The sequence below is a fragment of the Leuresthes tenuis genome, unplaced genomic scaffold (genome assembly GCF_036924035.1).
Source record: "Leuresthes tenuis unplaced genomic scaffold, fLeuTen1.0.hap1 SCAF_1, whole genome shotgun sequence".
NCBI classification, from domain to species: Eukaryota; Metazoa; Chordata; class Actinopteri; order Atheriniformes; family Atherinopsidae; genus Leuresthes; species Leuresthes tenuis.
Window position 1 is genome coordinate 6,656,334 of NW_027325355.1, and position 22,546 is coordinate 6,678,879.

General features: G+C 46.3%; 1 protein-coding gene, 35 non-coding genes and 23 pseudogenes across 36 annotated transcripts in view; all 59 read left to right on the top strand.

Annotated features, from left to right (window-relative positions):
- LOC140292446 (NACHT, LRR and PYD domains-containing protein 3-like) overlaps positions 1-22,546 on the top strand; it is a 405,682-nt gene that overhangs the window by 121,650 nt on the left and 261,486 nt on the right. The gene's annotated exons all lie outside the window — the stretch shown is intronic.
- LOC140294623 (5S ribosomal RNA) lies at positions 30-148 on the top strand (annotated as a pseudogene).
- LOC140286376 (5S ribosomal RNA) lies at positions 418-536 on the top strand. Its single transcript, XR_011911208.1, has one exon. It is a non-coding gene; the product is annotated as a 5S ribosomal RNA (ribosomal RNA).
- Positions 806-924, top strand: LOC140281896 (5S ribosomal RNA; annotated as a pseudogene).
- On the top strand, positions 1,194-1,312 carry LOC140298918 (5S ribosomal RNA). The gene has a single exon (XR_011914514.1). It is a non-coding gene; the product is annotated as a 5S ribosomal RNA (ribosomal RNA).
- On the top strand, positions 1,582-1,700 carry LOC140267243 (5S ribosomal RNA; annotated as a pseudogene).
- Positions 1,970-2,088, top strand: LOC140267250 (5S ribosomal RNA; annotated as a pseudogene).
- On the top strand, positions 2,358-2,476 carry LOC140285514 (5S ribosomal RNA). Its single transcript, XR_011910536.1, has one exon. It is a non-coding gene; the product is annotated as a 5S ribosomal RNA (ribosomal RNA).
- On the top strand, positions 2,746-2,864 carry LOC140310968 (5S ribosomal RNA). Its single transcript, XR_011916889.1, has one exon. It is a non-coding gene; the product is annotated as a 5S ribosomal RNA (ribosomal RNA).
- Positions 3,137-3,255, top strand: LOC140298691 (5S ribosomal RNA). Its single transcript, XR_011914313.1, has one exon. It is a non-coding gene; the product is annotated as a 5S ribosomal RNA (ribosomal RNA).
- Positions 3,528-3,646, top strand: LOC140284300 (5S ribosomal RNA; annotated as a pseudogene).
- Positions 3,919-4,037, top strand: LOC140311089 (5S ribosomal RNA). Its single transcript, XR_011916890.1, has one exon. It is a non-coding gene; the product is annotated as a 5S ribosomal RNA (ribosomal RNA).
- LOC140294729 (5S ribosomal RNA) lies at positions 4,310-4,428 on the top strand (annotated as a pseudogene).
- LOC140298785 (5S ribosomal RNA) lies at positions 4,698-4,816 on the top strand. The gene has a single exon (XR_011914394.1). It is a non-coding gene; the product is annotated as a 5S ribosomal RNA (ribosomal RNA).
- On the top strand, positions 5,089-5,207 carry LOC140284306 (5S ribosomal RNA; annotated as a pseudogene).
- LOC140284313 (5S ribosomal RNA) lies at positions 5,480-5,598 on the top strand (annotated as a pseudogene).
- On the top strand, positions 5,868-5,986 carry LOC140281327 (5S ribosomal RNA; annotated as a pseudogene).
- Positions 6,256-6,374, top strand: LOC140300995 (5S ribosomal RNA). Its single transcript, XR_011914887.1, has one exon. It is a non-coding gene; the product is annotated as a 5S ribosomal RNA (ribosomal RNA).
- On the top strand, positions 6,645-6,763 carry LOC140288691 (5S ribosomal RNA). Its single transcript, XR_011912184.1, has one exon. It is a non-coding gene; the product is annotated as a 5S ribosomal RNA (ribosomal RNA).
- Positions 7,036-7,154, top strand: LOC140281217 (5S ribosomal RNA). Its single transcript, XR_011909739.1, has one exon. It is a non-coding gene; the product is annotated as a 5S ribosomal RNA (ribosomal RNA).
- LOC140289505 (5S ribosomal RNA) lies at positions 7,424-7,542 on the top strand (annotated as a pseudogene).
- Positions 7,812-7,930, top strand: LOC140290446 (5S ribosomal RNA). The gene has a single exon (XR_011912356.1). It is a non-coding gene; the product is annotated as a 5S ribosomal RNA (ribosomal RNA).
- Positions 8,200-8,318, top strand: LOC140300898 (5S ribosomal RNA). The gene has a single exon (XR_011914878.1). It is a non-coding gene; the product is annotated as a 5S ribosomal RNA (ribosomal RNA).
- Positions 8,588-8,706, top strand: LOC140299521 (5S ribosomal RNA; annotated as a pseudogene).
- On the top strand, positions 8,976-9,094 carry LOC140306532 (5S ribosomal RNA; annotated as a pseudogene).
- On the top strand, positions 9,364-9,482 carry LOC140297102 (5S ribosomal RNA). The gene has a single exon (XR_011913029.1). It is a non-coding gene; the product is annotated as a 5S ribosomal RNA (ribosomal RNA).
- Positions 9,749-9,867, top strand: LOC140298041 (5S ribosomal RNA). Its single transcript, XR_011913723.1, has one exon. It is a non-coding gene; the product is annotated as a 5S ribosomal RNA (ribosomal RNA).
- LOC140315597 (5S ribosomal RNA) lies at positions 10,140-10,258 on the top strand. Its single transcript, XR_011917266.1, has one exon. It is a non-coding gene; the product is annotated as a 5S ribosomal RNA (ribosomal RNA).
- LOC140298718 (5S ribosomal RNA) lies at positions 10,531-10,649 on the top strand. The gene has a single exon (XR_011914339.1). It is a non-coding gene; the product is annotated as a 5S ribosomal RNA (ribosomal RNA).
- Positions 10,919-11,037, top strand: LOC140281349 (5S ribosomal RNA; annotated as a pseudogene).
- Positions 11,310-11,428, top strand: LOC140298715 (5S ribosomal RNA). The gene has a single exon (XR_011914336.1). It is a non-coding gene; the product is annotated as a 5S ribosomal RNA (ribosomal RNA).
- On the top strand, positions 11,698-11,816 carry LOC140301057 (5S ribosomal RNA). Its single transcript, XR_011914894.1, has one exon. It is a non-coding gene; the product is annotated as a 5S ribosomal RNA (ribosomal RNA).
- Positions 12,086-12,204, top strand: LOC140296905 (5S ribosomal RNA). The gene has a single exon (XR_011913009.1). It is a non-coding gene; the product is annotated as a 5S ribosomal RNA (ribosomal RNA).
- On the top strand, positions 12,477-12,595 carry LOC140284451 (5S ribosomal RNA; annotated as a pseudogene).
- LOC140293401 (5S ribosomal RNA) lies at positions 12,865-12,983 on the top strand. Its single transcript, XR_011912668.1, has one exon. It is a non-coding gene; the product is annotated as a 5S ribosomal RNA (ribosomal RNA).
- Positions 13,253-13,371, top strand: LOC140281140 (5S ribosomal RNA; annotated as a pseudogene).
- On the top strand, positions 13,641-13,759 carry LOC140297957 (5S ribosomal RNA). Its single transcript, XR_011913647.1, has one exon. It is a non-coding gene; the product is annotated as a 5S ribosomal RNA (ribosomal RNA).
- Positions 14,032-14,150, top strand: LOC140296782 (5S ribosomal RNA). The gene has a single exon (XR_011912997.1). It is a non-coding gene; the product is annotated as a 5S ribosomal RNA (ribosomal RNA).
- Positions 14,420-14,538, top strand: LOC140306539 (5S ribosomal RNA; annotated as a pseudogene).
- LOC140290458 (5S ribosomal RNA) lies at positions 14,808-14,926 on the top strand. The gene has a single exon (XR_011912357.1). It is a non-coding gene; the product is annotated as a 5S ribosomal RNA (ribosomal RNA).
- Positions 15,196-15,314, top strand: LOC140294887 (5S ribosomal RNA). The gene has a single exon (XR_011912818.1). It is a non-coding gene; the product is annotated as a 5S ribosomal RNA (ribosomal RNA).
- Positions 15,584-15,702, top strand: LOC140306547 (5S ribosomal RNA; annotated as a pseudogene).
- Positions 15,969-16,087, top strand: LOC140296260 (5S ribosomal RNA; annotated as a pseudogene).
- Positions 16,360-16,478, top strand: LOC140297407 (5S ribosomal RNA). Its single transcript, XR_011913144.1, has one exon. It is a non-coding gene; the product is annotated as a 5S ribosomal RNA (ribosomal RNA).
- LOC140297558 (5S ribosomal RNA) lies at positions 16,748-16,866 on the top strand. The gene has a single exon (XR_011913283.1). It is a non-coding gene; the product is annotated as a 5S ribosomal RNA (ribosomal RNA).
- LOC140315640 (5S ribosomal RNA) lies at positions 17,136-17,254 on the top strand (annotated as a pseudogene).
- On the top strand, positions 17,524-17,642 carry LOC140298129 (5S ribosomal RNA). The gene has a single exon (XR_011913804.1). It is a non-coding gene; the product is annotated as a 5S ribosomal RNA (ribosomal RNA).
- On the top strand, positions 17,915-18,033 carry LOC140298485 (5S ribosomal RNA). Its single transcript, XR_011914127.1, has one exon. It is a non-coding gene; the product is annotated as a 5S ribosomal RNA (ribosomal RNA).
- Positions 18,303-18,421, top strand: LOC140280963 (5S ribosomal RNA). The gene has a single exon (XR_011909736.1). It is a non-coding gene; the product is annotated as a 5S ribosomal RNA (ribosomal RNA).
- On the top strand, positions 18,691-18,809 carry LOC140298486 (5S ribosomal RNA). The gene has a single exon (XR_011914128.1). It is a non-coding gene; the product is annotated as a 5S ribosomal RNA (ribosomal RNA).
- On the top strand, positions 19,079-19,197 carry LOC140293763 (5S ribosomal RNA). Its single transcript, XR_011912708.1, has one exon. It is a non-coding gene; the product is annotated as a 5S ribosomal RNA (ribosomal RNA).
- Positions 19,467-19,585, top strand: LOC140291249 (5S ribosomal RNA). The gene has a single exon (XR_011912434.1). It is a non-coding gene; the product is annotated as a 5S ribosomal RNA (ribosomal RNA).
- On the top strand, positions 19,858-19,976 carry LOC140291339 (5S ribosomal RNA; annotated as a pseudogene).
- LOC140289305 (5S ribosomal RNA) lies at positions 20,246-20,364 on the top strand. The gene has a single exon (XR_011912243.1). It is a non-coding gene; the product is annotated as a 5S ribosomal RNA (ribosomal RNA).
- LOC140291260 (5S ribosomal RNA) lies at positions 20,634-20,752 on the top strand. Its single transcript, XR_011912435.1, has one exon. It is a non-coding gene; the product is annotated as a 5S ribosomal RNA (ribosomal RNA).
- LOC140298010 (5S ribosomal RNA) lies at positions 21,022-21,140 on the top strand. The gene has a single exon (XR_011913695.1). It is a non-coding gene; the product is annotated as a 5S ribosomal RNA (ribosomal RNA).
- LOC140302473 (5S ribosomal RNA) lies at positions 21,410-21,528 on the top strand (annotated as a pseudogene).
- On the top strand, positions 21,798-21,916 carry LOC140313171 (5S ribosomal RNA; annotated as a pseudogene).
- On the top strand, positions 22,186-22,304 carry LOC140292636 (5S ribosomal RNA; annotated as a pseudogene).

A 22,546-nucleotide genomic window follows, 5' to 3' on the forward strand; every position in this document is an offset into this window, starting at 1 on the left:
TATAATGCACATTTGTGAACGACATTGTTGCTTACGGCCACACCACCCTGAATATGCCCGACCTCGTCTGATCCAGAAAGCCAAGCAGGGTTTGGCCGGGTTAGTACTTGAATGGGAGACTACTTGGGAATACCAGGTGCTGTAAGCTTTTTCTCTTCTCTCTACCACCTGCATGTCTTTTGTTGCAACGTCTGATCACCCTGTGACACATGAGGAAGTTGGTCATCTTCAGCTGCTGCTGCTTTGTTGGCAGACACGAAGTGATCTGAGATTCTCAGTTTCATCTGCAGATAATTATCACATCAGGGATCAAGATGTGCCCACTACATATCAGCCTTTCTCTGCAATTATCTGGTTACATAGAGTAACCTTATTATACCAGTACCTATATAATGCACATTGTTCACAGATATTGTTGCATACGGCCACACCACCCTGAATATGCCCGACCTCGTCTGGTCTCGGAAGCCAAGCAGGGTTGGGCCTGGTTAGTACTTGGACGGGAGACCCCTTGGGAATACCAGGTGCTGTAAGCTTTTTGTCTTCTCTCTACCACCTGCATGTCTTTTGTTGAGACGTCTGATCACCCTGTGACACATGAGGAAGTTGGTCATCTTCAGCTGCTGCTGCTTTGTTGGCAGACACGAAGTGATCTGAGATTCTCAGTTTCAACTGCAGATAATAATCACGTCAGGGAAGAAGATGTGCCCACTACAAGTTAGCCTTTCTCTGCAATTATCTGGTTACATAGAGGAACCGTATGATTCCAGTACCTATATAATGCACATTGTTCACAGATATTGTTGCTTACGGCCATACCACCCTGAATATACCTGACCTAGTCTGATCCAGGAAGCCAAGCAGGGTTGGGCCTGGTTAGTACTTGAATGGGAGACTGCTTGGGAATACCAGGTGCTGTAAGCTTTTTCTCTTCTCTCTACCACCTGCATGTCTTTTGTTGCAACGTCTGATCACCCTGTGACACATGAGGAAGTTGGTCATCTTCAGCTGCTGCTGCTTTGTTGGCAGACACGAAGTGATCTGAGATTCTCAGTTTCAACTGCAGATAATAATCACGTCAGGGAAGAAGATGTGCCCACTACAAGTTAGCCTTTCTCGGCAATTATCTGGTTACATCGAGGAACTGTATGATTCCAGTACCTATATAATGCACATTTGTGACAGACATTGTTGCTTACGGCCACACCACCCTGAACATGCCCGACCTCGTCTGATCTCGGAAGCCAAGCTGGGTTGGGCCTGTTTAGTACTTGGATGGGAGACTGCTTGGGAATACCAGGTGCTGTAAGCTTTTTCTCTTCTCTCTACCACCTGCATGTCTTTAGTTGCAACGTCTGATCACCCTGTGACACATGAGGAAGTTGGTCATCTTCAGCTGCTGCTGCTTTGTTGGCAGACACGAAGTGATTTGAGAGTCTCAGTTTCAACTGCAGGTAATAATTACATCAGGGATGAAGATGTGCCCACTACATATCAGCCTTTCTCGGCAATTATCTGGTTACAAAGAGTAACCGTATGATACCAGTACCTATATAATGCACATTGTTCACAGACATTGTTGCTTACGGCCACACCACCCTGAATATGCCCGACCTCGTCTGATCTCGGAAGCCAAGCAGGGTTGGGCCTGGTTAGTACTTGGATGGGAGACAGCTTGGGAATACCAAGTGCTGTAAGGTTTTTCTCTTCTCTGTAGCACCTGCATGTCTTTAGTTGCAACGTCTGATCACCCTGTGACACATGAGGAAGTTGGACATCTTCAGCTGCTGCTGCTTTGTTGGCAGACACGAAGTGATCTGAGAGTCTCAGTTTCAACTGCAGGTCATAATCACATCAGGGATTAAGATGTGCCCACTACATATCAGCCTTTCTCGGCAATTATCTGGTTACATAGAGTAACCGTATGAATCCAGTACCTATATAATGCACATTGTTCACAGATATTTTTGCTTACGGCCACACCACCCTGAATATGCCCGACCTCGTCTGATCTCGGAAGCCAAGCAGGGTTGGGCCTGGTTAGTACTTGGATGGGAGACAGCTTGGGAATACCAAGTGCTGTAAGGTTTTTCTCTTCTCTGTAGCACCTGCATGTCTTTAGTTGCAACGTCTGATCACCCTGTGACACATGAGGAAGTTGGACATCTTCAGCTGCTGCTGCTTTGTTGGCAGACACGAAGTGATCTGAGAGTCTCAGTTTCAACTGCAGGTCATAATCACATCAGGGATTAAGATGTGCCCACTACATATCAGCCTTTCTCTGCAATTATCTGGTTACATAGAGTAACCGTATGATTCCAGTACCTATATAATGCACATTGTTCACAGATATTGTTGCTTACGGCCACACCACCCTGAATATGCCCGACCTCGTCTGATCTCGGAAGCCAAGCAGGGTTGGGCCTGGTTAGTACTTGGATGGGAGACCGCTTGGGAATACCAGGTGCTGCAAGCTTTTTCTCTTCTCTCTACCACCTGCATGTCTTTTGTTGCAACGTCTGATCACCCTGTGACACATGAGGAAGTTGGTCATCTTCAGCTGCTGCTGCTTTGTTGGCAGACACGAAGTGATCTGAGAGTCTCAGTTTCAACTGCAGGTAATAATCACATCAGGGATTAAGATGTGCCCACTACAAATCAGCCTTTCTCGGCAATTATCTGGTTACATAGAGTAACCGTATGAATCCAGTACCTATATAATGCACATTGTTCACAGATATTTTTGCTTACGGCCACACCACCCTGAATATGCCCGACCTCGTCTGATCTCGGAAGCCAAGCAGGGTTGGGCCTGGTTAGTACTTGGATGGGAGACTGCTTGGGAATACCAGGTGCTGTAAGCTTTTTCTCTTCTCTCTACCACCTGCATGTCTTTTGTTGCAACGTCTGATCACCCTGTGACACATGAGGAAGTTGGTCATCTTCAGCTGCTGCTGCTGCATTGTTGGCAGACACGAAGTGATCTGAGAGTCTCAGTTTCATCTGCAGATAATAATCACATCAGGGATCAAGATGTGCCCACTACATATCAGCCTTTCTCTGCAATTATCTGGTTACATAGAGTAACCGTATTATTCCAGTACCTATATAATGCACATTGTTCACAGATATTGTTGCTTACGGCCACACCACCCTGAATATACCCGACCTCGTCTGATCTCGGAAGCCGAGCAGGGTTGGGCTTGGTTAGTACTTGGATGGGAGACTGCTTGGGAATACCAGGTGCTGTAAGCTTTTTCTCTTCTCTCTACCACCTGCATGTCTTTTGTTGCAACGTCTGATCACCCTGTGACACATGAGGAAGTTGGTCATCTTCAGCTGCTGCTGCTGCTTTGTTGGCAGACACGAAGTGATCTAAGAGTCTCAGTTTCAACTGCAGGTAATAATCACATCAGGGATGAAGATGTGCCCACTACATATCAGCCTTTCTCTGCAATTATCTGGTTACATAGAGTAACCGTATGATTCCAGTACCTATATAATGCACATTGTTCACAGATATTGTTGCTTACGGCCACACCACCCTGAATATGCCTGACCTCGTCTGATCTCGGAAGCCAAGCAGGGTTGGGCCTGGTTAGTACTTGGATGGGAGACAGCTTGGGAATACCAAGTGCTGTAAGGTTTTTCTCTTCTCTCTACCACCTGCATGTCTTTTGTTGCAACGTCTGATCACCCTGTGACACATGAGGAAGTTGGTCATCTTCAGCTGCTGCTGCTGCTTTGTTGGCAGACACGAAGTGATCTGAGAGTCTCAGTTTCAACTGCAGGTAATAATCACATCAGGGATTAAGATGTGCCCACTACATATCAGCCTTTCTCGGCAATTATCTGGTTACATAGAGTAACCGTATGAATCCAGTACCTATATAATGCACATTGTTCACAGATATTTTTGCTTACGGCCACACCACCCTGAATATGCCCGACCTCGTCTGATCTCGGAAGCCAAGCAGGGTTGGGCCTGGTTAGTACTTGGATGGGAGACTGCTTGGGAATACCAGGTGCTGTAAGCTTTTTCTCTTCTCTCTACCACCTGCATGTCTTTTGTTGCAACGTCTGATCACCCTGTGACACATGAGGAAGTTGGTCATCTTCAGCTGCTGCTGCTGCATTGTTGGCAGACACGAAGTGATCTGAGAGTCTCAGTTTCAACTACAGATAATAATCACATCAGTGATGAAGATGTGCCCACTACAAGTTAGCCTTTCTCGGCAATTATCTGGTTACATTGAGGAACTGTATGATTCCAGTACCTATATAATGCACATTTGTGAACGACATTGTTGCTTACGGCCACACCACCCTGAATATGCCCGACCTCGTCTGATCCAGAAAGCCAAGCAGGGTTGGGCCGGCTTAGTACTTGAATGGGAAACTACTTGGGAATACCAGGTGCTGTAAGCTTTTTCTCTTCTCTCTACCACCTGCATGTCTTTTGTTGCAACGTCTGATCACCCTGTGACACATGAGGAAGTTGGTCATCTTCAGCTGCTGCTGCTTTGTTGGCAGACACGAAGTGATCTGAGATTCTCAGTTTCATCTGCAGATAATAATCACATCAGGGATCAAGATGTGCCCACTACATATCAGCCTTTCTCTGCAATTATCTGGTTACATAGAGTAACCGTATTATTCCAGTACCTATATAATGCACATTGTTCACAGATATTGTTGCTTACGGCCACACCACCCTGAATATGCCCGACCTCGTCTGATCTCGGAAGCCGAGCAGGGTTGGGCTTGGTTAGTACTTGGATGGGAGACCGCTTGGGAGTACCAGGTGCTGTAAGCTTTTTCTCTTCTCTCTACCACCTGCATGTCTTTTGTTGCAACGTCTGATCACCCTGTGACACATGAGGAAGTTGGTCATCTTCAGCTGCTGCTGCTGCTTTGTTGGCAGACACGAAGTGATCTAAGAGTCTCAGTTTCAACTGCAGGTAATAATCACATCAGGGATGAAGATGTGCCCACTACATATCAGCCTTTCTCTGCAATTATCTGGTTACATAGAGTAACCGTATGATTCCAGTACCTATATAATGCACATTGTTCACAGATATTGTTGCTTACGGCCACACCACCCTGAATATGCCTGACCTCGTCTGATCTCGGAAGCCAAGCAGGGTTGGGCCTGGTTAGTACTTGGATGGGAGACAGCTTGGGAATACCAAGTGCTGTAAGGTTTTTCTCTTCTCTCTACCACCTGCATGTCTTTTGTTGCAACGTCTGATCACCCTGTGACACATGAGGAAGTTGGTCATCTTCAGCTGCTGCTGCTGCTTTGTTGGCAGACACGAAGTGATCTAAGAGTCTCAGTTTCAACTGCAGGTCATAATCACATCAGGGATCAAGATGTGCCCACTACATATCAGCCTTTCTCTGCAATTATCTGGTTACATAGAGTAACCGTATGATTCCAGTACCTATATAATGCACATTGTTCACAGATATTGTTGCTTACGGCCACACCACCCTGAATATGCCTGACCTCGTCTGATCTCGGAAGCCAAGCAGGGTTGGGCCTGGTTAGTACTTGGATGGGAGACAGCTTGGGAATACCAAGTGCTGTAAGGTTTTTCTCTTCTCTGTAGCACCTGCATGTCTTTAGTTGCAACGTCTGATCACCCTGTGACACATGAGGAAGTTGGACATCTTCAGCTGCTGCTGCTTTGTTGGCAGACACGAAGTGATCTGAGAGTCTCAGTTTCAACTGCAGGTCATAATCACATCAGGGATGAAGATGTGCCCACTACATATCAGCCTTTCTCGGCAATTATCTGGTTACATAGAGTAACCGTATGATTCCAGTACCTATATAATGCACATTGTTCACAGATATTGTTGCTTACGGCCACACCACCCTGAATATGCCTGACCTCGTCTGATCTCGGAAGCCAAGCAGGGTTGGGCCTGGTTAGTACTTGGATGGGAGACATCTTGGGAATACCAAGTGCTGTAAGGTTTTTCTCTTCTCTGTAGCACCTGCATGTCTTTAGTTGCAACGTCTGATCACCCTGTGACACATGAGGAAGTTGGACATCTTCAGCTGCTGCTGCTTTGTTGGCAGACACGAAGTGATCTGAGAGTCTCAGTTTCAACTGCAGGTAATGATCAAATCAGGGATTAAGATGTGCCCACTACATATCAGCCTTTCTCGGCAATTATCTGGTTACATAGAGTAACCGTATGATTCCAGTACCTATATAATGCACATTGTTCACAGATATTGTTGCTTACGGCCACACCACCCTGAATATACCCGACCTCGTCTGATCTCGGAAGCCAAGCAGGGTTGGGCCTGGTTAGTACTTGGATGGGAGACCGCTTGGGAATACCAGGTGCTGCAAGCTTTTTTCTCTTCTCTCTACCACCTGCATGTCTTTTGTTGCAACGTCTGATCACCCTGTGACACATGAGGAAGTTGGTCATCTTCAGCTGCTGCTGCTTTGTTGGCAGACACGAAGTGATCTGAGAGTCTCAGTTTCAACTGCAGGTAATAATCACATCAGGGATGAAGATGTGCCCACTACATATCAGCCTTTCTCGGCAATTATCTGGTTACATGGAGTAACCGTATGATTCCAGTACCTATATAATGCACATTGTTCACAGATATTGTTGCTTACGGCCACACCACCCTGAATATACCCGACCTCGTCTGATCTCGGAAGCCAAGCAGGGTTGGGCCTGGTTAGTACTTGGATGGGAGACCGCTTGGGAATACCAGGTGCTGTAAGCTTTTTCTCTTCTCTCTACCACCTGCATGTCTTTTGTTGCAACGTCTGATCACCCTGTGACACATGAGGAAGTTGGTCATCTTCAGATGCTGCTGCTGCTTTGTTGGCAGACACGAAGTAATCTGAGAGTCTCAGTTTCAACTACAGATAATAATCACATCAGTGATAAAGATGTGCCCACTACAAGTTAGCCTTTCTCGGCAATTATCTGGTTACATCGAGGAACTGTATGATTCCAGTACCTATATAATGCACATTTGTGACAGACATTGTTGCTTACGGCCACACCACCCTGAACATGCCCGACCTCGTCTGATCTCGGAAGCCAAGCAGGGTTGGGCCTGTTTAGTACTTGGATGGGAGACTGCTTGGGAATAGCAGGTGCTGTAAGCTTTTTCTCTTCTCTCTACCACCTGCATGTCTTTAGTTGCAACGTCTGATCACCCTGTGACACATGAGGAAGTTGGTCATCTTCAGCTGCTGCTGCTTTGTTGGCAGACACGAAGTGATCTGAGAGTCTCAGTTTCAACTGCAGGTAATAATCACATCAGGGATGAAGATGTGCCCACTACATATCAGCCTTTCTCTGCAATTATCTGGTTACATAGAGTAACCGTATGATTCCAGTACCTATATAATGCACATTGTTCACAGATATTGTTGCTTACGGCCACACCACCCTGAATATGCCCGACCTCGTCTGATCTCAGAAGCCAAGCAGGGTTGAGCCTGGTTAGTACTTGGATCGGAGACTGCTTGGGAATACTAGGTGCTGTAAGCTTTTTCTCTTCTCTCTACCACCTGCATGTCTTTTGTTGCAACGTCTGATCACCCTGTGACACATGAGGAAGTTGGTCATCTTCAGCTGCTGCTGCTTTGTTGGCAGACACGAAGTGATCTAAGAGTCTCAGTTTCAACTGCAGGTAATAATCACATCAGGGATGAAGATGTGCCCACTACATATAAGCCTTTCTCTGCAATTATCTGGTTACATAGAGTAACCGTATGATTCCAGTACCTATATAATGCACATTGTTCACAGATATTGTTGCTTACGGCCACACCACCCTGAATATGCCCGGCCTCGTCTGATCTCGGAAGCCAAGCAGGGTTGGGCCTGGTTAGTACTTGGATGGGAGACCGCTTGGGAGTACCAGGTGCTGTAAGCTTTTTCTCTTCTCTCTACCACCTGCATGTCTTTTGTTGCAACGTCTGATCACCCTGTGACACATGAGGAAGTTGGTCATCTTCAGCTGCTGCTGCTTTGTTGGCAGACACGAAGTGATCTGAGAGTCTCAGTTTCAACTGCAAATAATAATCACGTCAGGGAAGAAGATGTGCCCACTACAAGTTAGCCTTTCTTGGCAATTATCTGGTTACATCGAGGAACTGTATGATTCCAGTACCTATGTAATGCACATTTGTCACAGACATTGTTGCTTACGGCCAAACCACCCTGAATATGCCCGACCTCATCTGATCTCGGAAGCCAAGCAGGGTTGGGCCTGGTTAGTACTTGGATGGGAGACTGCTTGGGAATACCAGGTGCTGTAAGCTTTTTCTCTTCTCTCTACCACCTGCATGTCTTTTGTTGAGACGTCTGATCACCCTGTGACACATGAGGAAGTTGGTCATCTTCAGCTGCTGCTGCTTTGTTGGCAGACACGAAGTGATCTGAGATTCTCAGTTTCAACTGCAGATAATAATCACATGAGGGAAGAAGATGTGCCAACTACAAGTTAGCCTTTCTCGGCAATTATCTGGTTACATAGAGGAACTGTATGAGTCCAGTACCTATATAATGCACATTTGTCACAGACATTGTTGCTTACGGCCACACCACCCTGAACATGCCCGACCTCGTCTGATCTCGGAAGCCAAGCAGGGTTGGGCCTGGTTAGTACTTGGATCGGAGACCGCTTGGGAATACCAGGTACTGTAAGCTTTTTCTCTTCTCTCTACCACCTGCATGTCTTTTGTTGCAACGTCTGATCACCCTGTGACACATGAGGAAGTTGGTCATCTTCAGCTGCTGCTGCATTGTTGGCAGACAAGAAGTGATCTGAGAGTCTCAGTTTCAACTACAGATAATAATCACATCAGGGATGAAGATGTGCCCACTACAAATTAGCCTTTCTCGGCAATTATCTGGTTACATAGAGTAACCGTATGATTCCAGTACCTATATAATGCACATTGTTCACAGATATTGTTGCTTACGGCCACACCACCCTGAATATGCCCGACCTCGTCTTATCTCGGAAGCCAAGCAGGGTTGGGCCTGGTTAGTACTTGGACGGGAGACTACTTGGGAATACCAGGTGCTGTAAGCTTTTTCTCTTCTCTCTACCACCTGCATTTCTTTAGTTGCAACGTCTGATCACCCTGTGACACATGAGGAAGTTGGTCATCTTCAGCTGCTGCTGCTTTGTTGGCAGACACGAAGTGATCTGAGAGTCTCAGTTTCAACTACAGATAATAATCACATCAGGGATGAAGATGTGCAAACTACATATCAGCCTTTCTCGGCAATTATCTGGTTACATAGAGTAACCGTATGATTCCAGTACCTATATAATGCACATTGTTCACAGATATTGTTGCTTACGGCCACACCACCCTGAATATGCCCGACCTCGTCTGATCTCGGAAGCCAAGCAGGGTTGGGCCTGGTTAGTACTTGGACGGGAGACTACTTGGGAATACCAGGTGCTGTAAGCTTTTTCTCTTCTCTCTACCACCTGCATTTCTTTTGTTGCAACGTCTGATCACCCTGTGACACATGAGGAAGTTGGTCATCTTCAGCTGCTGCTTTGTTGGCAGACACGAAGTGATCTGAGATTCTCAGTTTCAACTGCAGATAATAATCACATCAGGGATGAAGATGTGCCCACTACAAGTTAGCCTTTCTCGGCAATTATCTGGTTACATAGAGTAACCTTATTATACCAGTACCTATATAATGCACATTGTTCACAGATATTGTTGCTTACGGCCACACCACCCTGAATATGCCCGACCTCGTCTGATCTCGGAAGCCAAGCAGGATTGGGCCTGGTTAGTACTTGGACGGGAGACCGCTTGGGAATACCAGGTGCTGTAAGCTTTTTCTCTTCTCTCTACCACCTGCATGTCTTTTGTTGCAACGTCTGATCACCTTGTGACACATGAGGAAGTTGGTCATCTTCAGCTGCTGCTGCTGCATTGTTGGCAGACACGAAGTGATCTGAGATTCTCAGTTTCAACTGCAGATAATAATCACATCAGGGATGAAGATGTGCAAACTACATATCAGCCTTTCTCGGCAATTATCTGGTTACATCGAGGAACAGTATGATTCCAGTACCTATATAATGCACATTGTTCACAGATATTGTTGCTTACGGCCACACCACCCTGAATATCCCCGACCTCGTCTGATCTCGGAAGCCAAGCAGGGTTGGGCCTGGTTAGTACTTGGATAGGAGACTGCTTGGGAATACCAGGTGCTGTAAGCTTTCTCTCTTCTCTCTAGCACCAGCATGTCTTTTGTTGCAACGTCTGTTCACCTTGTGACACATGAGGAAGTTGGTCATCTTCAGCTGCTGCTGCTGCATTGTTGGCAGACACGAAGTGATCTGAGAGTCTCAGTTTCCACTGCAGGTAATAATCACATCAGGGATGAAGATGTGCCCACTACATATCAGCCTTTCTCGGCAATTATCTGGTTACATCGAGGAACAGTATGATTCCAGTACCTATATAATGCACATTGTTCACAGATATTGTTGCTTACGGCCACACCACCCTGAATATCCCCGACCTCGTCTGATCTCGAATGTCAAGCAGGGTTGGACCTGGTTAGTACTTGGATGGGAGACCGCTTGGGAATACCAGGTGCTGTAAGCTCTTTCTCTTCTCTCTACCACCTGCATGTCTTTTGTTGCAACGTCTGATCACCCTGTGACACATGAGGAAGTTGGTCATCTTCAGCTGTTGCTGCTTTGTTGGCAGACACGAAGTGATCTGAGAGTCTCAGTTTCAACTACAGATAATAATCACATCAGGGATGAAGATGTGCCCACTACAAGTTAGCCTTTCTCGGCAATTATCTGGTTACATAGAGGAACTGTATGATTCCAGTACCTATATAATGCACATTTGTCACAGACATCGTTACTTATGGCCACACCACCCTGAAAATACCCGACCTCGTCTGATCTCGGAAGCCAAGCAGGCTTGGTTCTGGTTAGTACTTGGATGGGAGACTGCTTGGGAATACCAGGTGCTGTAAGATTTTTCTCTTCTCTCTAGCACCTGCATGTCTTTTGTTGCAACGTCTGATCACCCTGTGACACATGAGGAAGTTGGTCATCTTCAGCTGCTGCTGCTGCATTGTTGGCAGACACGAAGTGATCTGAGATTCTCAGTTTCAACTGCAGATAATAATCACATGAGGGATGAATATGTGCCCACTACATATCAGCCTTTCTCTGCAATTATCTGGTTACATAGAGTAACCGTATGATTCCAGTACCTATATAATGCACATTGTTCACAGATATTGTTGCTTACGGCCACACCACCCTTAATATGCCCGACCTCGTCTGATCTTGGAAGCCAAGCAGGGTTGGGCCTGGTTAGTACTTGGATGGGAGACTGCTTGGGAATACCAGGTGCTGTAAGCTTTATCTCTTCTCTCTACCACCTGCATGTCTTTTGTTGCAACATCTGATCACCCTTTGACACATGAGGAAGTTGGTCATCTTCAGCTGCTGCTGCTTTGTTGGCAGACACGAAGTGATCTGAGAGTCTCAGTTTCAACTGCAGGTAATATTCACATCAGGGATGAAGATGTTCTCACTACAAGTTAGCCTTTGTCGACAATTATCTGGTTACATAGAGGAAGTGTATGATTCCAGTACCTATATAATGCATATTTGTCACAGACATTGTTGCTTACGGCCACACCACCCTGAACATGCCCGACCTCGTCTGATCTCGGAAGCCAAGCAGGGTTGGGCCTGGTTAGTACTTGGATAGGAGACTGCTTGGGAATACCAGGTGCTGTAAGCTTTCTCTCTTCTCTCTAGCACCAGCATGTCTTTTGTTGCAACGTCTGTTCACCCTGTGACACATGAGGAAGTTGGTCATCTTCAGCTGCTGCTGCTTTGTTGGCAGACACGAAGTGATCTGAGAGTCTCAGTTTCAACTACAGATAATAATCACATCAGGGATGAAGATGTGCCCACTACATATCAGCCTTTCTCGGCAATTATCTGGTTACATCGAGGAACAGTATGATTCCAGTACCTATATAATGCATATTTGTGACAGACATTGTTGCTTATGGCCACACCACCCTGAATATCCCCGACCTCGTCTGATCTCGGAAGCCAAGCAGGGTTGGGCCTGGTTAGTACTTGGATGGGAGACTGCTTGGGAATACCAGGTGCTGTAAGCTTTTTCTCTTCTCTCTACCACCTGCATGTCTTTTGTTGCAACGTCTGATCACCCTGTGACACATGAGGAAGTTGGTCATCTTCAGCTGCTGCTGCTGCATTGTTGGCAGACACGAAGTGATCTGAGATTCTCAGTTTCAACTGCAGATAATAATCACATCAGGGATGAATATGTGCCCACTACATATCAGCCTTTCTCTGCAATTATCTGGTTACATAGAGTAACCGTATGATTCCAGTACCTATATAATGCACATTGTTCACAGATATTGTTGCTTACGGCCACACCACCCTGAATATACCCAACATCGTCTGATCCAGGAAGCCAAGCGGGGTTGGGCCTGGTTAGTACTTGGATGGGAGACCGCTTGGGAATACCAGGTGCTGTAAGCTTTTTCTCTTCTCTCTACCACCTGCATGTCTTTTGTTGAGACGTCTGATCACCCTGTGACACATGAGGAAGTTGGTCATCTTCAGCTGCTGCTGCTTTCTTGGCAGACACGAAGTGATCTGAGATTCTCAGTTTCAACTGCAGGTAATAATCACATCAGGGATTAAGATGTGCCCACTACATATCAGCCTTTCTCGGCAATTATCTGGTTACATAGAGTAACCGTATGAATCCAGTACCTATATAATGCACATTGTTCACATATATTGTTGCTTACGGCCACACCACCCTGAATATGCCCGACCTCGTCTGATCTCGGAAGCCAAGCAGGGTTGGGCCTGGTTAGTACTTGGATGGGAGACCGCTTGGGAATACCAGGTGCTGTAAGCTTTTTCTCTTCTCTCTACCACCTGCATGTCTTTTGTTGCAACGTCTGATCACCCTGTGACACATGAGGAAGTTGGTCATCTTCAGCTGCTGCTGCTTTGTTGGCAGACACGAAGTGATCTAAGAGTCTCAGTTTCAACTTCAGGTAATAATCACATCAGGGATGAAGATGTGCCCACTACAAGTTAGCCTTTCTCGGCAATTATCTGGTTACATGGAGTAACCGTATGATTCCAGTACCTATATAATGCACATTGTTCACAGATATTGTTGCTTACGGCCCCACCACCCTGAATATACCCGACCTCGTCTGATCTCGGAAGCCAAGAAGGGTTGAGCCTGGTTAGTACTTGGATGGGAGACTGCTTGGGAATACTAGGTGCTGTAAGCTTTTTCTCTTCTCTCTACCACCTGCATGTCTTTTGTTGCAACGTCTGATCACCCTGTGACACATGAGGAAGTTGGTCATCTTCAGCTGCTGCTGCTTTGTTGGCAGACACGAAGTGATCTAAGAGTCTCAGTTTCAACTTCAGGTAATAATCACATCAGGGATGAAGATGTGCCCACTACAAGTTAGCCTTTCTCGGCAATTATCTGGTTACATGGAGTAACCGTATGATTCCAGTACCTATATAATGCACATTGTTCACAGATATTGTTCCTTACGGCCACACCACCCTGAATATGCCCGACCTCGTCTGATCTCGGAAGCCAAGCAGGGTTGGGCCTGGTTAGTACTTGGATGGGAGACTGCTTGGGAATACCAGGTGCTGTAAGCTTTTTCTCTTCTCTCTACCACCTGCATGTCTTTTGTTGCAACGTCTGATCACCCTGTGACACATGAGGAAGTTGGTCATCTTCAGATGCTGCTGCTGCTTTGTTGGCAGACACGAAGTAATCTGAGAGTCTCAGTTTCAACTACAGATAATAATCACATCAGTGATAAAGATGTGCCCACTACAAGTTAGCCTTTCTCGGCAATTATCTGGTTACATCGAGGAACTGTATGATTCCAGTACCTATATAATGCACATTTGTGACAGACATTGTTGCTTACGGCCACACCACCCTGAACATGCCCGACCTCGTCTGATCTCGGAAGCCAAGCAGGGTTGGGCCTGTTTAGTACTTGGATGGGAGACTGCTTGGGAATACCAGGTGCTGTAAGCTTTTTCTCTTCTCTCTACCACCTGCATGTCTTTAGTTGCAACGTCTGATCACCCTGTGACACATGAGGAAGTTGGTCATCTTCAGCTGCTGCTGCTTTGTTGGCAGACACGAAGTGATCTGAGAGTCTCAGTTTCAACTGCAGGTAATAATCACATCAGGGATGAAGATGTGCCCACTACATATCAGCCTTTCTCTGCAATTATCTGGTTACATAGAGTAACCGTATGATTCCAGTACCTATATAATGCACATTGTTCACAGATATTGTTGCTTACGGCCACACCACCCTGAATATGCCCGACCTCGTCTTATCTCGGAAGCCAAGCAGGGTTGGGCCTGGTTAGTACTTGGACGGGAGACTACTTGGGAATACCAGGTGCTGTAAGCTTTTTCTCTTCTCTCTACCACCTGCATTTCTTTAGTTGCAACGTCTGATCACCCTGTGACACATGAGGAAGTTGGTCATCTTCAGCTGCTGCTGCTTTGTTGGCAGACACGAAGTGATCTGAGATTCTAAGTTTCAACTGCAGATAATAATCACATCAGGGATGAAGATGTGCCCACTACAAGTTAGCCTTTCTCTGCAATTATCTGGTTACATAGAGGAACCGTATGATTCCAGTACCTATATAATGCACATTGTTCACAGATATTGTTGCTTACGGCCACACCACCCTGAATATGCCCGGCCTCGTCTGATCTCGGAAGCCAAGCAGGGTTGGGCCTGGTTAGTACTTGGATGGGAGACCGCTTGGGAGTACCAGGTGCTGTAAGCTTTTTCTCTTCTCTCTACCACCTGCATGTCTTTTGTTGCAACGTCTGATCACCCTGTGACACATGAGGAAGTTGGTCATCTTCAGCTGCTGCTGCTTTGTTGGCAGACACGAAGTGATCTGAGAGTCTCAGTTTCAACTGCAGATAATAATCACGTCAGGGAAGAAGATGTGCCCACTACAAGTTAGCCTTTCTCGGCAATTATCTGGTTACATAGAGGAACTGTATGAGTCCAGTACCTATATAATGCACATTTGTCACAGACATTGTTGCTTACGGCCACACCACCCTGAACATGCCCGACCTCGTCTGATCTCGGAAGCCAAGCAGGGTTGGGCCTGGTTAGTACTTGGATGGGAGACTAATTGGGAATACCAGGTGCTGTAAGCTTTTTCTCTTCTCTCTACCACCTGCATGTCTTTTGTTGCAACGTCTGATCACCCTGTGACACATGAGGAAGTTGGTCATCTTCAGCTGCTGCTGCATTGTTGGCAGACAAGAAGTGATCTGAGAGTCTCAGTTTCAACTACAGATAATAATCACATCAGGGATGAAGATGTGCCCACTACAAATTAGCCTTTCTCGGCAATTATCTGGTTACATAGAGTAACCGTATGATTCCAGTACCTATATAATGCACATTGTTCACAGATATTGTTGCTTACGGCCACACCACCCTGAATATGCCCGACCTCGTCTTATCTCGGAAGCCAAGCAGGGTTGGGCCTGGTTAGTACTTGGACGGGAGACTACTTGGGAATACCAGGTGCTGTAAGCTTTTTCTCTTCTCTCTACCACCTGCATTTCTTTTGTTGCAACGTCTGATCACCCTGTGACACATGAGGAAGTTGGTCATCTTCAGCTGCTGCTTTGTTGGCAGACACGAAGTGATCTGAGATTCTAAGTTTCAACTGCAGATAATAATCACATCAGGGATGAAGATGTGCCCACTACAAGTTAGCCTTTCTCGGCAATTATCTGGTTACATCGAGGAACTGTATGATTCCAGTACCTATATAATGCACATTTGTCACAGACATTGTTGCTTACGGCCATACCACCCTGAATATACCTGACCTAGTCTGATCCAGGAAGCCAAGCAGGGTTGGGCCTGGTTAGTACTTGGATGGGAGACAGCTTGGGAATACCAAGTGCTGTAAGGTTTTTCTCTTCTCTGTAGCACCTGCATGTCTTTAGTTGCAACGTCTGATCACCCTGTGACACATGAGGAAGTTGGTCATCTTCAGCTGCTGCTGCTGCATTGTTGGCAGACAAGAAGTGATCTAAGAGTCTCAGTTTCAACTACAGATAATAATCACATCAGGGATGAAGATTTGCCCACTACAAATTAGCCTTTCTCGGCAATTATCTGGTTACATAGAGTAACCGTATGATTCCAGTACCTATATAATGCACATTGTTCACAGATATTGTTGCTTACGGCCACACCACCCTGAATATTCCCGACCTCGTCTGATCTCGGAAGCCAAGCAGGGTTGGGCCTGGTTAGTACTTGGACGGGAGACTACTTGGGAATACCAGGTGCTGTAAGCTTTTTCTCTTCTCTCTACCACCTGCATTTCTTTTGTTGCAACGTCTGATCACCCTGTGACACATGAGGAAGTTGGTCATCTTCAGCTGCTGCTGCTTTGTTGGCAGACACGAAGTGATCTGAGATTCTCAGTTTCAACTGCAGATAATAATCACATCAGGGATGAAGATGTGCCCACTACAAGTTAGCCTTTCTCGGCAATTATCTGGTTACATCGAGGAACTGTATGATTCCAGTACCTATATAATGCACATTTCTGACTGACATTGTTGCTTACGGCCACACCACCCTGAATATGCCCGACCTCGTCTGATCTCGGAAGCCAAGCAGGGTTGGGCCTGGTTAGTACTTGGACGGGAGACCGCTTGGGAATACCAGGTGCTGTAAACTTTTTCTCTTCTCTCTACCACCTGCATGTCTTTTGTTGCAACGTCTGATCACCTTGTGACACATGAGGAAGTTGGTCATCTTCAGCTGCTGCTGCTTTGTTGGCAGACACGAAGTGATCTGAGATTCTCAGTTTCAACTGCAGATAATAATCACATCAGGGATGAAGATGTGCCCACTACAAGTTAGCCTTTCTCGGCAATTATCTGGTTACATCGAGGAACTGTATGATTCCAGTACCTATATAATGCACATTTGTCACAGACATTGTTGCTTACGGCCACACCACCCTGAACATGCCAGACCTCGTCTGATCTCGGAAGCCAAGCAGGGTTGGGCCTGGTTTCTACTTGGATGGGAGACTGCTTGGGAATACCAGGTGCTGTAAGCTTTTTCTCTTCTCTCTAGCACCTGCATGTCTTTTGTTGCAACGTCTGATCACCCTGTGACACATGAGGAAGTTGGTCATCTTCAGTTGCTGCTGCTTTGTTGGCAGACACGAAGTGATCTGAGATTCTAAGTTTCAACTGCAGATAATAATCACGTCAGGGATGAAGATGTGCCCACTACAAGTTAGCCTTTCTCGGCAATTATCTGGTTACATCGAGGAACTGTATGATTCCAGTACCTATATAGTGCACATTTGTCACAGACATTGTTGCTTACGGCCACACCACCCTGAACATGCCAGACCTCGTCTGATCTCGGAAGCCAAGCAGGGTTGGGCCTGGTTAGTACTTGGATGGGAGACTACTTGGGAATACCAGGTGCTGTAAGCTTTTTCTCTTCTCTCTAGCACCAGCATGTCTTTTGTTGCAACGTCTGTTCACCTTGTGACACATGAGGAAGTTGGTCATCTTCAGCTGCTGCTGCTGCATTGTTGGCAGACACGAAGTGATCTGAGAGTCTCAGTTTCCACTGCAGGTAATAATCACATCAGGGATGAAGATGTGCCCACTACATATCAGCCTTTCTCGGCAATTATCTGGTTACATAGAGTAACCGTATGATTCCAGCACCTATATAATGCACATTGTTCACAGATATTGTTGCTTACGGCCAAACCACCCTGGATATACCCGACCTCGTCTGATCTCGGAAGCCAAGCAGGGTTGGGCCTGGTTTCTACTTGGATGGGAGACTGCTTGGGAATACCAGGTGCTGTAAGCTTTTTCTCTTCTCTCGACCACCTGCATGTCTTTTGTTGCAACGTCTGATCACCCGGTGACACATGAGGAAGTTGGTCATCTTCAGCTGCTGCTGCTTTGTTGGCAGACACGAAGTGATCTGAGATTCTAAGTTTCAACTGCAGATAATAATCACATCAGGGATGAAGATGTGCCCACTACAAGTTAGCCTTTCTCGGCAATTATCTGGTTACATCGAGGAACTGTATGATTCCAGTACCTATATAATGCACATTTGTCACAGACATTGTTGCTTACGGCCACACCACCCTGAACATGCCCGACCTCGTCTGATCTCGGAAGCCAAGCAGGGTTGGGCCTGGTTAGTACTTGGATGGGAGACTGCTTGGGAAAACCAGGTGCTGTAAGCTTTTTCTCTTCTCACTACCCACTGCATGTTTTTTGTTGCAACGTCTGATCACTCTGTGACACATGAGGAAGTTGGTCATCTTCAGCTGCTGCTGCTTTGTTGTTAGACACGAAGTGATCTGAGAGTCTCAGTTTCCACTGCAGGTAATAATCACATCAGGGATGAAGATGTGCCCACTACATATCAGCCTTTCTCGGCAATTATCTGGTTACATAGAGTAACCGTATGATTCCAGTACCTATATAATGCACATTGTTCACAGATATTGTTGCTTACGGCCAAACCACCCTGGATATACCCGACCTCGTCTGATCTCGGAAGCCAAGCAGGGTTGGGCCTGGTTTCTACTTGGATGGGAGACTGCTTGGGAATACCAGGTGCTGTAAGCTTTTTCTCTTCTCTCGACCACCTGCATGTCTTTTGTTGCAACGTCTGATCACCCTGTGACACATGAGGAAGTTGGTCATCTTCAGCTGTTGCTGCTTTGTTGGCAGACACGAAGTGATCTGAGAGTCTCAGTTTCAACTACAGATAATAATCACATCAGGGATGAAGATGTGCCCACTACAAGTTAGCCTTTCTCGGCAATTATCTGGTTACATAGAGGAACTGTATGATTCCAGTACCTATATAATGCACATTTGTCACAGACATTGTTACTTATGGCCACACCACCCTGAAAATACCCGACCTCGTCTGATCTCGGAAGCCAAGCAGGGTTGGGCCTGGTTAGTACTTGGATGGGAGACTGCTTGGGAAAACCAGGTGCTGTAAGCTTTTTCTCTTCTCACTACCCACTGCATGTTTTTTGTTGCAACGTCTGATCACTCTGTGACACATGAGGAAGTTGGTCATCTTCAGCTGCTGCTGCTTTGTTGTTAGACACGAAGTGATCTGAGAGTCTCAGTTTCCGCTGCAGGTAATAATCACATCAGGGATGAAGATGTGCCCACTACATATCAGCCTTTCTCGGCAATTATCTGGTTACATCGAGGAACAGTATGATTCCAGTACCTATATAATGCATATTTGTGACAGACATTGTTGCTTATGGCCACACCACCCTGAATATGCCCGACCTCGTCTGATCTCGGAAGCCAAGCAGGGTTGGGCCTGGTTAGTACTTGGATGGGAGACTGCTTGGGAATACCAGGTGCTGTAAGCTTTTTCTCTTCTCTCTACCACCTGCATGTCTTTTGTTGCAACGTCTGATCACCCTGTGACACATGAGGAAGTTGGTCATCTTCAGCTGCTGCTGCTGCATTGTTGGCAGACACGAAGAGATCTGAGATTCTCAGTTTCAACTGCAGATAATAATCACATCAGGGATGAATATGTGCCCACTACATATCAGCCTTTCTCTGCAATTATCTGGTTACATAGAGTAACCGTATGATTCCAGTACCTATATAATGCACATTGTTCACAGATATTGTTCCTTACAGCCACACCACCCTGAATATACCCAACATCGTCTGATCCAGGAAGCCAAGCAGGGTTGGGCCTGGTTAGTACTTGGATGGGAGACCGCTTGGGAATACCAGGTGCTGTAAGCTTTTTCTCTTCTCTCTACCACCTGCATGTCTTTTGTTGAGACGTCTGATCACCCTGTGACACATGAGGAAGTTGGTCATCTTCAGCTGCTGCTGCTTTGTTGGCAGACACGAAGTGATCTGAGATTCTCAGTTTCAACTGCAGGTAATAATCACATCAGGGATTAAGATGTGCCCACTACATATCAGCCTTTCTCGGCAATTATCTGGTTACATAGAGGAACCTTATGATTCCAGTACCTATTTAATGCACATTGTTCACAGATATTGTTGCTTACGGCCACACCACCCTTAATATGCCCGACCTCGTCTGATCTCGGAAGCCAAGCAGGGTTGGGCCTGGTTAGTACTTGGATAGGAGACTGCTTGGGAATACCAGGTGCTGTAAGCTTTCTCTCTTCTCTCTAGCACCAGCATGTCTTTTGTTGCAACGTCTGTTCACCCTGTGACACATGAGGAAGTTGGTCATCTTCAGCTGCTGCTGCTTTGTTGGCAGACACGAAGTGATCTGAGAGTCTCAGTTTCAACTACAGATAATAATCACATCAGGGATGAAGATGTGCCCACTACATATCAGCCTTTCTCGGCAATTATCTGGTTACATCGAGGAACAGTATGATTCCAGTACCTATATAATGCATATTTGTGACAGACATTGTTGCTTATGGCCACACCACCCTGAATATGCCCGACCTCGTCTGATCTCGGAAGCCAAGCAGGGTTGGGCCTGGTTAGTACTTGGATGGGAGACTGCTTGGGAATACCAGGTGCTGTAAGCTTTTTCTCTTCTCTCTCCCACCTGCATGTCTTTTGTTGCAACGTCTGATCACCCTGTGACACATGAGGAAGTTGGTCATCTTCAGCTGCTTCTGCTTTGTTGGCAGACACGAAGTGATCTGAGAGTCTCAGTTTCAATTGCAGGTAATAATCACATCAGGGAAGAAGATGTGCCCGATACAAGTTAGCCTTTCTCGGCAATTATCTGGTTACATAGAGGAACTGTATGATTCCAGTACCTATATAATGCACATTTGTGACAGACATTGTTGCTTACGGCCACACCACCCTGAATATGCCCGACCTCGTCTGATCTCGGAAGCCAAGCAGGGTTGGGCCTGGTTAGTACTTGGATGGGCGACAGCTTGGGAATACCAGGTGCTGTAAGCTTTTAGTCTTCTCTCTACCACCTGCATGTCTTTTGTTGCAACGTCTGATCACCCTGTGACACATGAGGAAGTTGGTCATCTTCAGCTGCTTCTGCTTTGTTGGCAGACACGAAGTGATCTGAGAGTCTCAGTTTCAGCTGGAGAGAATAATCACGACAGGGATGAAGATGTGCCCACTACAAGTTAGCCTTTCTCGGCAATTATCTGGTTACATAGAGGAACTGTATGATTCCAGTACCTATATAATGCACATTTGTGACAGACATTGTTGCTTACGGCCCCACCACCCTGAATATGCCCGACCTCGTCTGATCTCGGAAGCCAAGCAGGGTTGGGCCTGGTTAGTACTTGGATGGGAGACCGCTTGAAAATACCAGGTGCAGTAAGCTTTTTCTCTTCTCTCTACCACTTGCATGTCTTTTGTTGCAACGTCTGATCACCCTGTGACACATGAGGACGTTGTTCATCTTCAGCTGCTGCTGCTTTGTTGGCAGACACGAAGTGATCTGAGAGTCTCAGTTTCAACTGCAGGTAATAATCACATCAGGGATGAAGATGTGCCCACTACAAGTTAGCATTTCTCGGCAATTATCTGGTTACATAGAGGAACTGTATGATTCCAGTACCTATATAATGCACATTTGTTACAGACATTGTTGCTTACGGCCACACCACCCTGAATATACCCCACCTCGTCTGATCTCGGAAGCCAAGCAGGGTTTGGCCTGGTTAGTACTTGGATGGGAGACTGCTTGGGAATACCAGGTGCTGTAAGCTTTTTCTCTTCTCTCTCCCACCTGCATGTCTTTTGTTGCAACGTCTGATCACCCTGTGACACATGAGGACGTTGGTCATCTTCAGCTGCTGCTGCTTTGTTGGCAGACACGAAGTGATCTGAGAGTCTCAGTTTCCGCTGGAGAGAATAATCACGACAGGGAAGAAGATGTGCCCAATACGCATCAGCCTTTCTCGGCAATTATCTGGTTACATAGAGTAACCGTATGATTCCAGTACCTATATAATGCACATTTGTCACAGATATTGTTGCTTACGGCCACACCACCCTGAACATGCCCGACCTCGTCTGATCTCGGAAGCCAAGCAGGTTTAGCCCTGGTTAGTACTTGGATGGGAGACTGCTTGGGAATACGAGGTGCTGTAAGCTTTTTCTCTTCTCTCTACCACCTGCATGTCTTTTGTTGCAACGTCTGATCACCCTGTGACACATGAGGAAGTTGGTCATCTTCAGCTGCTGCTGCTTTGTTGGCAGACACGAAGTGATCTGAGAGTCTCAGTTTCCACTGCAGGTAATAATCACATCTGGGATGAAGATGTGCCCACTACGTATCAGCCTTTCTCGGTAATTATCTGGTTACATAGAGGAACTGTATGATTCCAGTACCTATA